The following is a 14,599-nucleotide window of genomic DNA, read 5'->3' as shown; positions in this document are numbered from 1 at the left end:
TACAGTGTGTGTGTGAGATTTTGATGTACACTGAAAGTTAGCTTTTTTTTCACCAATTAGCTGCTGTCATACACATTCAGAAGACTTCTCAGTGATGACAGGGCTGCCTAACAGCTCTTCTAGGTGAGGCATGGCTGGGTGCGCAGTGACGCCAACAGCTGTCACACCAGTGTTGCTTATCTCTGCAATGTCATCTACTAAATTATTTTCAACATGGGTTATGATTATAACAGAGGGAAATCAAATGATACATTAAATTGGGCTGAAGAGCTTGTTTCCATGTTGCACGACTCAAAGATTCTTTGCACTGTGACACTGCTCTTGCACACATCAGCTGCTCAGGTATTGCATCACTCTGTTCATGCACTAAAGCATTATTCTGATGTGTAGCATCTCCTTGTTCATGCATGAATGAACTGCTGATGTGTCGTATCTGTTTCACTTCTGGACAACACTGACCTGCTCGGGGGGTGCATCTCTTGTCCATTGAGAGCAGAAACCTGCCCACGAGTGGCTCTTGGTAACAAGTGCTGTTCTTGCAGGCCTTTAGGGGTTGTTACCATGTAACAGGAGACAAGACACCTTATTGGATCGTGGTGAGATTGCATTGAACTATTAAGCGGCTAAAACCGTAAGATATAGGAGAATTAGCCCATTTGGTCCAACAAGTCTGCTCTGCCATTTCATCAAGGCTGATTCCATTTTTCCTCTCAGCCTCAATCGCCTTCCTTCCCCCCACTGCATTTCCCCTGTATCTCTTCATGCCCTAATCAATCAAGAATCTATCGACCTCTGCCTTAAATATATGTAAAGACTTAGCCTCCACAGTTGCCTGTGACAACAAATTCCACACATTCACTACTCTGGCTAAAGAAATTCCTCATCTCCATTCCAAAAGGACACTCCTCTATTCTGAGGCTGCGTCATCTGGCCTTAGGCTCTTCCACCACAGGAAATACCCCCTTCACATTCACTCTATCAAAGACTTTCACCATTCAATAGGTTACAATGAGGTCACCTCTTATTCTGAATTCTAGTGAATACAGGCCCAGAGCCATCAAAAGCTCCTCATGTGACAAGCCATTCAATCCTGGAATCATTTTCGTGAACCTCCATTGAATCCTCTCCAGTTTCAGCACATCCTTTCTAAGATAAGGGGCCCAAAACTGCTCACAATATTCCAAGTGAGGCCTCGTCAGTGTTTTATAAAGTCTCAACATTACATCCTTGCTTTTATATTCTAGTCCTCTTGAAATGAATGCTAACATTGCATTTGCCTTCCTCACCATAGGGTCAACCTGCAAATGAACCTTTAGGGAATCCTGCACAAGAACCAAGTCCCTTGGCTCTTGAGTTTTTTGTATTTTTTCTCTATTTAGAAAATAGTCAACCTTTCCATTTCTTCTCCCCAAAGAGCATAACTATACACTTTTAAAAACGCAAACACGAGGAATTCTGCAGATGCTGGAAATTCAAGCAACACACATCAAAGTTGCTAGTGAATGCAGCAGGCCAGGCAGCCTTTCCAGGAAGAGGTACAGTCGACGTTTTGGGCCGAGACTCTTCGTCAGTACCTCTTCCTAGAGATGCTGCCTGGCCTGCTGCGTTCACCAGCAACTTCGATGTGTGTTGCTTGATCATACACTTCCCAACATTGTATTCCATCTGCCACTTCTCAGAATCAGAATCAGAATCAGGTTTATTATCACCGGCATGTGACATGAAATTTGTTAACTTAGCAGCAGCAGTTCAATGCAATACATAATCTAGCAGAAAAAAAACATAATAATAAATAAACAAATATATCAATTACGTATATTGAATAGATGATTAAAAATGTGCAAAAACAGAAATACTGTATATTTAAGAAAGTGAGGTAGTGTCCAGAGCTTCAAAGTTCATTCAGGAATCAGATGGCAGAGGGGAAGAAGCTGTTCCTGAATCGCTGAGTGTGAGCCTTCAGGCTTCTGTCTCTCCTACCTGATGGTAACAGTGAGAAAAGGGCATGCCCTGGGTGCTGGAGGTCTTTAATAATGGACACTGCCTTTCTATGCCCATTCTTCTAATCTATCTTTCTGTAGCCTCTCTTCTTCCTGAAAACTACCTGCCCCTCCACCTATTTCCGTAATCTTTGCAACAAAGCTATCAATTCCGTCATCCAATTCATTAATAGAAATGACTTGTGGTCTCAGACTGTGTCTCTACACTGGCTGTCATCTGCACTACTAAGTGGTGTGTCATGGCATTGCCAATGAGGCCTTGTTCTGACTGCATACAGTACAACCTTCCACAACGCCATGGAGCTGGCCTCTGTCTACTCCTTGCCATCTCTTTCATTCAGCTGATAGGGCCAACAGCACACCAGCCATCTCATTATGCAACTGCATCAGTCTCTTCATGAAGTCCTCCCAAATGGGGCCTTCTTCAGGGTTCTCAGGGGAAATACAGATGCATGGATCTCCTTCTTGTGAATCCCATGCCTGGTGCCCTACTTGTATATGAAAAGCAAAATCCAGAAAATGCCAGAAATGTAAAATAAAGGCAATGTGTTATAAACTATTTGCAATAAAATCAAGTATTCTCTTCCTGTCAACATATACCGTGACAATGTTTTTCATGTTGGCCACTTGAATCAGTAACAACAGCACAACAATCAAATCAAAAGCCAACTATAAAAGAGGAAATTGCATGTAAAATAGGTACCTGAGTGATTGTATAACATAATCTAAGAATTGTGAGAATTACAAAAGGTTTGGCCTTTGCTTTGAGATTTACAGCATTACCTAAATGATGAAATTCGGCAACAGCTATGTTTTCTTTTAAATATTCTTAGGATATATCATAATGCAGCTGTATATATTTCACAACACTTTTCTCAACCAATGCATTAATGGTGATATTCTCTAATGGAATATTGCTTCAACAAACATTTAAAATTCCACTCAAAATGCCTGTACTTTATTCCATGTTTATTCATCTTCTTCAGAAAGCGTACGAATGCATTACTTTATTAAATTTTGACTTCAAAGAACTTTTAGCTGAATGTACAATTCAGTCCCTGAAGCCCTTTGACTTTAATAAGAGTATTTATGTCTTATTCCCTCCAACCTGAGGCAACATACTTTCCACTTCCGTTTAAAGCATAAAGAAACAGTTAACTCATCCCCAGCAAACCTCCTTAAGAAATCATTGGCATCCCCAATTCCCCACAGCAGTATGTTGTTTTGTGGAGGATAGTGTAACATAAATTCTTATTCACTCATCCAAAATAATTAAACTCATGGGAGGTATTAAAAGACTATGTATGAACATAGTGAGCTGCATTATTATAATAGCATAAAACAGTTACTGTTTTAAAACATCTAAATGAATGCACAAAAAGAAGATTAGAAATTATACCCCACCAATCATGACCTCAGGATGTGCCAAAAAAACTTTAAAGTAATATGCCTTTGACTGTGTTAGCTATTATAAGTGCAGCAGCCAATATGCACACAACAAATTCTCACACAAAAAATGTGATAATCTGCTTCATAGATGTTGATTGAAAGATAAATGTCAGCCAACATAAAAGGGATGACATCACTGCTCTCCTTCAAATTAATGCCTTGAGATCCTTTTTCAACTGAGAGAGAGCAAAAAAAATCTGTGATTTAACATCCCACTCAAAAGACAACAGCTCCCACAGTGCATCGCTCAGTGTCCTCAGTTCTCAAAGGTGGGGCTTGAAACCACAGCCTTTTAACATCGAGCGATCACCATATGAATTAGAGAAGATACATAGGAGAGGAAACAACTAGTGGTCTAGTTGTGAAGTTGGTAAATGCACCACTCGGCATAATATTAAATAGTGAGAGAGGAAAATGAAGAGATCTGTTATTTTGGTACAACATGCAGTTTGGACTGAAGCAAGCCTGCTAAGGTATCTGTAGTTTGATCGAGTTGTGGAAAAGGACATGGGGACTGCTCCTTACATTTGATATACTGTATGCCTCTGGAGATACATCTGCGAGATCCAGTAAGCTTTTTAGGAAAGTGCACAATGGTCTGAGTACAAATATGATGCTTCGCACTGTTCAGTCTATCCACATTCACTGAGAAAGATTACTTGTGGTAAGTACAGATGGGTTGCTGGTACCAATATAACTAACGTGTAGCCTTAAAGTACCAGGATTGCAGACCGAGTCCTCTTCTCAATGATGAGAGGAGTCTAAAACAGGATAGAAAAAAAATCTGATAAAAGAAACATTCAACACAAAGCAATATATTGAGAGCTGGAATTGCAACAGTTACAAGCAGAGGTTAGAAGGTGAGAGTGATGAGGCAATCAGATGCAAGATCACAGAATGCAGAGTAATAAACTAGCAAGATGGTTTTCTATGAGACTGTCACCACCTTAAGATGTATCTTTTGAGTATTCATGCCTCAGGATAGTGTATTAGACTGTAATCTGTTAAGGCTGGAATTTCTGTATAGACATAGAATTGTGTCCATTCCCTTAAATATAAAAGCTTTCAGCATATTAATATTCCTGAAAGGATAGGATAACCTTTCGGCAATGAAAATCAATAAAACAGTAATTTAAAAGAATGTGAGGATAAAATGTACACAGCAATAGCTTCATCCAACTGCAATTATTCTGTTAAAAGGAATCTTTTCATAGAATAGTCTTAGGACATAAGGACAAATTGCAACCTTGTCAGCTTGACAGATACAAGTCTGGTCAGGGTAAGTTTGCTTCTGGGCACTGCCAACACCCTTCATGTCTCACCGTTCATGACCCCTCATGACTCACTTAGGCGAACTCCGGATTTTAACTCACTTAAACCCAGAGTAAAAAGTGCTGGGTCTGTAGATTGTTTGTTACCTGTAAAGAATATGTTCTCTCTTCTCGATCAATATTTACTGTTAAGGTTTTACAATCCTTCTGGAAGCTTTCTCTACACACTACCGGTATCAGTGTAACCTCTTTGTTCGATGGGAGAGACAGCCAAAACCTCAAAACCCGCACTTGGATCTCATGAGACAACAGGATGTGGGCAGCGTTCTGAACTGAACATACTGTAGAACAGTACCACACAGACCTTCCTGTGCTGACATGAATCCACCGTGTATACTCCTTCATTCCCTGCCTGCCCGTCTGTTTGTCTAAACATTACTAATATGCCTGCTTCCACTAGGTGTTTGAGGCACCTCTCAATCTTGGTGTAAAATTTTGCTTTCTAAATCTCCTTCATACGTCTCCCTCTCACCTTAAATGCTCTCTAATACTTGACGCTTCCACACTGGGGAAAAGACTGACGGCTTATCTGATCTGTGTATTTCATAATTGGATTGTTTTAATCAGGTTGCCCCTCAGCCTCCATCAGTCCAAGTTTGTCCAACCTCTCTGTATGGCTAATGCTCTCTATACCAAAGTCTCCACATCCTTCCTGTAAAGTAGCAACTAGAACTGTACATAAATATTGCCAACCCAAAGCAACACACACAAAATGCTGCAGTAACTCAGCAGGCCAGGCAGCATCTATGGAAAAGAGTAAGCAGTCAACGTTTGGGGCCAAGACCCTTCATCAGGACTCACCAGGACAATGGGAGCCTAACCAAAGATTTATTCTCATCACTATCCACCCAGAAGAAGGATGTGGAGGATAGTAACTTCCGGGCAGGATAATTTGACAATCTGAAGCATATCAGTATTAAGAAGGTGGATCATTAGGGACTGAATGAGATCTATCTGTGAATGCTATGGGAAAGAAGAGAAGAAATTGCTGGGGTCCCACTGGAGCACTTTGCATTTATGTTAGCCATTTATGAAGTACTTGGCGTACAGTGACTAAAGCTCTGCCTTTAATACCATTATTCCAAATAAACTGATTCCTAAGCTCCGGAACCTGGGCCTTAGCACTCAGATCTGCAGCTGGATCTTCAACTTCCTCACAGACAGGACCCAGGCTGTAAAAATAGGGGACAAGCTCTCCTCTACAATCACTCTGAGCACCGGTGCCCCACAAGGCTGTGTACTCAGCCCCCTGCTGTACTCACTGTACACCCATGATTGTGTAGCCAAGTGTCCATCAAACTCAATATATAAGTTTGCTGATGACACAACAATTGTAGGCCGTATCTTGGGTGATGATGAGTTTGAGTACAGAGAGGAAATTAAGAACATGGTGGCATGGTGCAAAGACAATAACCTATCCCGCAACGTCAGCAAGACGAAGGAATTGGTTGTTGACTTCAGAAGGAGTAGCGGACCGCACGACTCAATTTACATCGGTGATGCGCAAGTGGAACAGGTCAAAAGCTTTAAGTTCCTCGGGGTCAATATCACAAATGACCTGACTTGGTCCAACCAAGCAGAGTCTACTGCCAAGAAGGCCCAACAGCGCCTTTACTTCCTGAGAAAACTAAAGAAATTTGGCCTGTCCCCTAAAACCCTCACTAATTTTTATAGATGCACCGTAGAAAGCATTCTTCTGGGGTGCATCACAACCTGGTATGGAAGTTGTCCTGTTCAAGACCGGAAGAAGCTGCAGAAGATCGTGAACATGGCGCAGCACATCACACAAACCAATCTTCCCTCCTTGGACTCACTTTACACCACACGCTGTCGGAGCAGTGCTGCCAGGATAATCAAGGACACGACCCACCCAGCCAACACACTTTTTGTCCCTCTTCCCTCCAGGAGAAGGCTCAGGAGCTTGAAGACTTGTACGGCCAGATTTGGGAACAGCTTCTTTCCAACTGTGATAAGACTGCTGAACGTATCCTGACCCGGATCTGGGCCGTACCCTCCAAATATCCGAACCTGCCTCTCAGTTTCCTTGCACTACCTTACTTTCCATTTTTCTATTTTATATTTATGATTTATAATTTAAATTTTTAATATTTACTATCGATTTGTAATCCAGGGAGCGGGAAGCGCAGAATCAAATATCGCTGTGATGATTGTACGTTCTAGTATCAATTGTTTGGAGACAATAAAGTATGAAGTATACTTGAAGACTGGAGGATAGCTAATGTTGTTTCTTTATTTAACAAGGGCAGCGGGGATAAACCAGGTAGTCAGAGACTCTAAAGTCAATGGTAAGAAATGTTAGGGATTCAGGAAATGTGAGATGATGTGTATATGGCAAGCATTACCAGTCTTTCGGAAAAATTATAAACTGTGACAAAATTAAAAGATCTGATTTGTAAGCAAACAGGGCTGTCTAAAGAGCACAAGCTACTCAAGAGTGTGGTTTGTAAACTCATATAAGACCATAAGATGTAGGAGCAGAATTAGGCCATTTGGCCAATTGAGTCTGCTCCACCATTTTATCATGGCTGATTCCATTTTCCTCTCAGCCCCAATCTTCTCCCTTCTTCCCGTATCCCTTCATGCCCTGACCAATCAAAAATCTGTATAATCATGGGATGTTCTTGTATACATCTTAAGGCAATGTGACTATGTTAATTGGCTTACGTCAAACCAGACATCAAACATCAGCTGAGTTACTTTGCAAAGTTTTCAGACCAGACTTATCTTGTAACATATTTGTTCTGACAACCAATACTGGGATTTTTGTGTTCTCAGAGTCAGCCTGTACATCACTGATTTTGTGCATCTGGGTTGAGCATCAGAGTTTGGAATTCAGTTCTGTCTCTGTCTGTAATAAGTTTGTACATTCTTCTAGTGAGCATGTTGGTTTTCTCCAGGTGCTCTTGTTTCCTCCCACAGTCCAAAGATAAACTGGTTAGTAGGTTATTTGGTTGTTGTACCTTGTCTGGTGATTAGGCGAGGGTTACGTAGGTGGGTTACTGGGTAATGTGACTCACTGGGCCGGAAGGGCCTGTTCTGCTTTGTATCTCCAAAAAAAAAACAAAAAGTTTTCAGACCATCCATGTGAATTTCCTTGTACCAGCAAAGGTGTCAGAATATTCAGAGGTGTCCTAACAGTTACAATGGGCACCCCAGAAAATACGTAATTCAATGGAACCATTTGTCAGTCTAAAAATATTAAATAAGCAAAGTTATTGCGGTGATTGAAATTGTATTTGATCACTTGCTGCTATCTTTGATATTATGAGTATTAATATACTTTGAGTATGGGGAGATTCTCGAAGAGAATGCCTGCTTGTTGGGCATGTAACAAGAGCATCTTGGACCTCCAGGTGGTCCACAGCAGGGTACTTGATAAGTTCGTGGCCTAAGGTAGAAAGAGATGAGTTATACAGCTCTCATTACATGCATATGCAGTTCAACTCTTTGAGTGATAATGCAGAAAGTTTGAAGTTAATAACTCATCTCCTTCTACCTTAGGCCACGAACTTATGAATCACCCCTCGTATATGCTAGTGATATTAAACCTGATTCTGATTCTGATTCTGAAGTGATTACATAGAGTTCAGGATACCAGGGGTGGGGGTGTGTGTGTGTGTGTGTGTGCACGCGCGCATTTGGAAGACTGTACAGTAGCACACTTGTTTGTGACTGTGCTTGTGTGTGTAAGGAATAGCTTTGGAACAAGACTCACGGTGAGTGATAGAGTAGGAGTTTTAATGCTTTGCATGGAAGGAAATACAGCTGGAATCATGAGCTCAGTGGCAAGTCTGCTGGTTTTAACAATCTGCTCTTATATTTCCATCTTTCACTTGTCTTTTGTTTACAGTGGGAATTAGTATGAAGTATTTGAGGGAGTGCCTGTTAGGATGGTACCTATCGAGGTAAGATGTTGGCAGACTCAGAATCGTGACAATCCCAGCCAGGTCCTGACACTGTTCACCACTGGGAAGAACCAGAGCATTATGTCTGAGCTGCCCTCACTTAGGGTAGTGTATAGACATGCAGGATTGTAGTGCAAGTTAGAAGAAATTTAATTTACCAGATACACCTAAATGCCCAAGGAATATGTGAGACAATAGGGCCCAGGTGATGCAGAATGGAACCAAGATGACACCTTACAGTAGTTGCCTCTCAGACTACCATTGGAGGTGGTTGTGAAAGCCACCTACCAAAACAGGTAGAAATGCCAGCAGTGTCCTCTCTGTCTGATGACCAGACCATGGCATTAGTGAGGGTAGTACCCCAGGGCAGACAGGCAGCTAGTGTCAAGCTCCATTGCTAGTACTGGTCAGATACAAACGCACACAAGATCTGTGCCAGGGGGTCAGTGATACGAGGCATCAGTAGGCACAACATCATCAGTATCGATACACACAAAATGCTGGAGGAACTCAGCAAGTCAGGCAGCATCTACAAAGGGAAATAAACAGTCAATGTTTTGAGTCAAGATCCTTAATCAGGTCTGGAAAGGAAGTATGAAGAGCCCAGAATAAGATGGTGGAGGAAATAGAAGTGCCCTCTCTCTCCACTCCGCCTTCTTATTCTGGCTTCTTCCCCCTCCCTTTCCGTTCCTGATGAAGAGTCTCAACATGAAATGTGGACTGTTTATCCCTTTCCGTAGATGTTATCTGACCTGCTGAGTTCCCAGTGTTTTGTGCATTGCTTTGGATTTCCAGCACCTGCAGAATCTCCTGTGTTTGGTATCGAAAGCTAAGCTGTTCTTGCCAATGACTGAAGAGACTGTTTATATTACTGGTGTAGGAGTTGGGAGGGGTGGGGGGAGACAGTGAGAGCAGAGAGATGTTGCACCAGCTTCTGCTGGATTTCTGGTTTTGTCCAAACAATGAGGGCACCATCCTCAGGTAGATCATACTTAAGACACACACTATCATAGACTCAGGGAAGGTACAGATTATAAGAATGAGATAGGGATCAGGGCAACAAACATGTATGATCGCAGAGCAGACCCACAGTCAGGACCTGACTGGACCAGGAGCCAGGAAGCAAAGTATGGATTATGTTAAGAGCTCCTATGGATATGTGCCAAACACAATGTTTGTTAAAAGCAGTGTGGCTGCGCAAAGAGGTGACAGTGAATAATGTACTGGTCTAGAGGAAGAAACTGTCAAAGCCAATTGAGACAGAGGCGTGAAGAACCTTTGTAACCATTTTAAAATGCTGAGGGACTGACCAAAACAGTAGCATCACATTAATGAGCAATAAATGCTACAGGGAGCGAAGGTAATCCTCCCTCAGCCGGATGACCAAGTCATAGTGAGGGAACTGTCTGGAAAGGCAATGTTCGCTCCCATGTGGATAGGATCACAGGATATGATACCTGTGTCCGTGTAAACCCAGTGAGGCAGCCAGTGGAAACTGCGGAGTCAGGGAGAATGTTACGACTGACCTTCTTCTCACTCTCCCAGACTGACCAAAGGTCCAAACCCAACCACCAACACGCACATTACAGAGAATTTAAATGATGATCATCCATCTCCTGCTTCACACGTGTCCACTCCTGATGGAAGCAGAGCTAGGGATGAAAGGGAATGCCAATGGGAATAAGAATGGGGATGGAACAGGAATTAGAATGGGGAATGAGAGCCTGCGTAAGCAAGCCACAATGGAAGTGCTAGGATGGAGGAGGGAGAGAAAGAGTGAGAGCGAGAGCGAGAGAGAGAGAGAGAGCTGCAGATTTTCTCTTGTTTGTATCTGGTGTCTGATGCCTGGTTTGACACAGGCCAATTAACATAGCCTCGTTGTTTTATGTTTTGGTGATGCACTTAAGAAATGTGCACGACGATGTGAATTTGCAAACAATATTTCTTGAGTAGCCTTTTCCTTGCAGACAGAACTGTTTGTTCACAAAGCTGTCCTTTTTAATTTCAAAATGATAAACTGCTTGCAATTTACATTCGAACAGCTTTGCCTGAAGACTGGTTTCTATTTAAATTAATGTAATAGCCACTTAATCCCATAACTCCTGATTCCCTAACATGTTTCGTATTGGTTCTGGGACAGAAATATTTCTCAGGGATGCCAAAGTCTAAGGGGTTTCTATTTCAGTCAGACAGTAAAAATGCCCTTCACTAAGGATCCTCTTCCCAACTGCATTGGGAAGATTGCAGAGGAAATCAACCAGGGCATTGCCCAGATTCGACGATTTCAGTTATAAGGAGAAATTGCTATATTGATCAGGAAGCTGAGTGGTGACCTGTCATTATAAGAGGTTATGGATAGGGGATAGGTCAAACTCTTTTTCCTATTGTATGCCTATCAAAAACAAGAGGGCATAGATTTAAGTTGAGCCAAAGATGTTTTAAAGTGGTGCCAATAGGAAAGTTTTTTCACACAGAGAGTGCTTGATGTCTGGAACATGCTGCCAGAGAAGATGATGGAATCAGATACAACTACTATGATTTAGAGGTGTGCAATTAAATAGGTGAGGTGTAGACAACACAATGGGATTACTGTAGATAGGTAATAATGTTGACATAGGTTGATTGGAGTCATAGAAAAGTGCAGTGCAGAAATAGGCTCTTCAGCCCATCTAGTCCATGCCAAACCAGTTAAGCAGACTACTCCCATTGATCTGCACCAGGACCATAGCCTTCCATATTACTACCATCCATGTACCTATCCAAACTTCTCTTAAATGCTGAAATTGAGCTTGCATGCACCACTGGTGCTGGCAGCTCTTTCCACACTCTTATGCTCCTCAGGGTAATAAGTTTCCCCTTATGTTCCCCCTAAACTTATCACCTTTCACCTTTAACCCATGACCTCTGGTTATAGTCCCACCCAACCTCTGTGGAAAAAGCCTGTTCGCATTTACTCTATCTATACCCCTCACAATTTTGTATACCTCTATCAAATCTCCCCATAGTCTTCTACATTCCAAGGAATAGAAATCTTAACCTATTCAATCTTTCCTTAAAACTCAGGTCGTCCAGTCCTGGCAACATCCTTGTAAATTTTCTCTGTACTCTTTCAAGCTTACTTACATGGGCATGTTGGGCTGAAGGGCCTTTTTCTATGCTGTGTAACACAATGGCTCTTGGAGAGGTGAGAGGTTTAGCCTGTAGGGGGCAGCAGTTCATCACATACTGTAGGTTCTGTTTCACCTTTCCGATTCAGGTTGATTGGAAGGCCACTTTCCAAGCAGGCCATTACAGACAATTGTAGTCTCTTGTAGAAGGAATAAGTGGTAAGCCTTCATAGGATCTTACAATGGCAGTGTCACACAGTCCTCACAGACCACACAGTACTCTTAAGATCTGTTTTTATTTTTCCAAACTGCTACAGTGAGAGCAATTCTCATCTCCCTTTCCATGTGTGTCCCTTTTATTGTTCCCTCGGCACTCAACTTGATGTCGTGCAACACTTGGCTTTGCACCATACACAAAATACGGTCAATGGTGCAGGATCATCAGGACCAATGGAGCACAGACCAACAAAATTCACTAGTGCAAAAGATAGTTCTATACCATTCTGCTGAGCTCCGCCACCCTTCTGGTATGTAAATTTCTATGGGTGTACAGTGGAGAGCACTTTGAGAACTTTCTGGAGACTCCAAAGCACAGGATTGAAAAGAGCTGCAGAAGGTTGTAGACTCAACTAGATTCATCATGGACACAGCTCCCCACACCATCTAGGACCTCTTAAAAAGACAGTGCCTCAAGAAGGGGGCATCCATCATTGGGGACCCTCACTACCTGGGACATGCCCTCTTCTCATTACTGCCAGAGTGGAGATACAAGGACCTGAAAACGCACACTCGAAGATTCAAAAATAAGCTCCTTTCCTTCTGCCTTCAGACCCTTGAGTGGCCCATGAACCCATGAACACTGCTTCAATAATTTGCTCTCATTTTGCCCATTTATTGTAAATACTTTTTTATTGCAAGACAGTAATTTTTATGTCTTCCATTGTGTACGGTTGCTGCAAGCCAGCAAATCTCACAACAGATGTCAGTAATAATAAACTTGACTCTGACTCTGTAGCCATAGAAATCATAGGAATTTGATAAGAAGAATGCCACAGAATATGTGTTAGGCAGGAGCAGGGCTGTCAGGTCATGAATGAGAATCGGAATCGGGTTTAATCTCACTGATATCTGTCATGAAATGCTTTGTTTTATGGCAGCGGTACTTTGCAATACATAATAATTTTTAAAACTATGAATTACAATAAGAAATATACATATAGATAAATTAAGTAGCACAAAATGAGGGCAAAAAATACCGAGGTAGTGTCCACGGGTTCATTGTCTATTCAGAAATCTGATGGTAGCGGTAAAGAAGCTGTTCCTAAAACATTCAGTTAAGCTGGACATGCTGTCTTCTCATTACTACCATCCTTGATGGTAGCAATGTGAAGAGGGCACGTCCAGGATGATGAGGGCCCTTAATGCTGGATGCTGCCTATATGAGGCATCACCTTTTGAAGGTGTCCTCGATGTTGGGGAGGCTAGTGGCTAGGATGGATCTGGCTGAGTTTATAACTCTCTGCAGCTTTTTCTGATCCTGTGTAATGCACCCCCCTCCCCCCAACTGCCATACCAAACAGTGATGTAACCAGTTAGAATGCACTCCACGCTACATCTGTAGAAATTTGCGAGATTCTTTGATGACATACCAAGTCTAATCAAACTTCTAATGAAATATTGTCGCAGTCGTGCCTTGCATCAATATGTTGGACCCAGGATAGATCTTCAAAGAGATTGACACTCCATGCTTGGAAAACTCAAGTATAGGATCATATGTTTATTTCATGTTCGGTTAAAACTGCTGGTTTTCTGAAATTTCCTCCCTGAAAAATCAACCCATCTAATGTAACATCAAAAAATAATAGGGGCATATTGGCTTAATTGTGTATGGAGGAACAAGGGACTATGGGTCTATTTTCCCGAAATGAAGATAACTTTAACCTTTATAGGAACTGAAAGTCAAATCTGCAAAAACAAAAGTACACTAGAGTTACAAAACCTGATCCACTCACCCAGAGTTCATTCTGTCACAATCACCAAACATGCAAAATAGTAGAGCCGCTTGTTGAGTTCTGAAATTTGCTTCCTTTGAAGCCAACACTATATTTATGGTATATTGTGAGCATCTGAGCACAAATTTCTCTCCCATTGGGAGTCCCCAAATTATAAGAATTGAGCGAACCAGACATAAAAGAAAGCAGCAATACCAACACATAGGCTCATTTCACATCCTGATACTCATGGGTACAGGTCGACCTTTATGTAGAGGAGCTCTTGAGGATGACATGCAGAATTCTGCATAAACAGAGTAAGTGCCATTTAGGCTTCTCCTTAGGGTTATGTTGGAGGAACTGGAAAAAACGCTTCAAATTTCAACATCATTTTCTCTGTCTTATGCAACCAAAGTAACTGCTCTCATTTTATCAGGATGTTAGATCCAGCTAATAGCCAATAGAATTATCAATGGAATAACAGCTACATAATACTAAAAGGACAGAGAAAATGCTTTTAAGCTCTGTTTATATTGGTAAATTGGTGTATTGCTGTCACATATACCAAAGTACAGTAAAATAAACAACGTTTTCTTTGCCATCTACATGGATCACTTCATCATAATGGTACGTTAAGGTAAAGCAAGGGAAAACAAAAACAAAATGCCAAATATAGTTTTACAGTTACAGGGACATGCAGCGCAGGCAGACCATAAGATACAAGGCTATGCCAAGGCTGATTGGGAGATCAGGAGTCTACATTTTCACACAAGAGGTCCTATCAATCGCCTTATA

The 14,599-nt window shown here is 41.8% G+C and overlaps 1 protein-coding gene across 4 annotated transcripts in view; it reads right to left on the bottom strand.

The window, feature by feature from the left end:
• The window catches only part of LOC134343612 (G patch domain-containing protein 8), an 893,392-nt gene that overhangs the window by 22,537 nt on the left and 856,256 nt on the right, over window positions 1-14,599 (bottom strand). The gene's annotated exons all lie outside the window — the stretch shown is intronic.

This window comes from Mobula hypostoma, chromosome 3 (assembly GCF_963921235.1).
Source record: "Mobula hypostoma chromosome 3, sMobHyp1.1, whole genome shotgun sequence".
NCBI classification, from domain to species: Eukaryota; Metazoa; Chordata; class Chondrichthyes; order Myliobatiformes; family Myliobatidae; genus Mobula; species Mobula hypostoma.
This window is presented reverse-complemented; position numbering and strand designations above follow the sequence as displayed.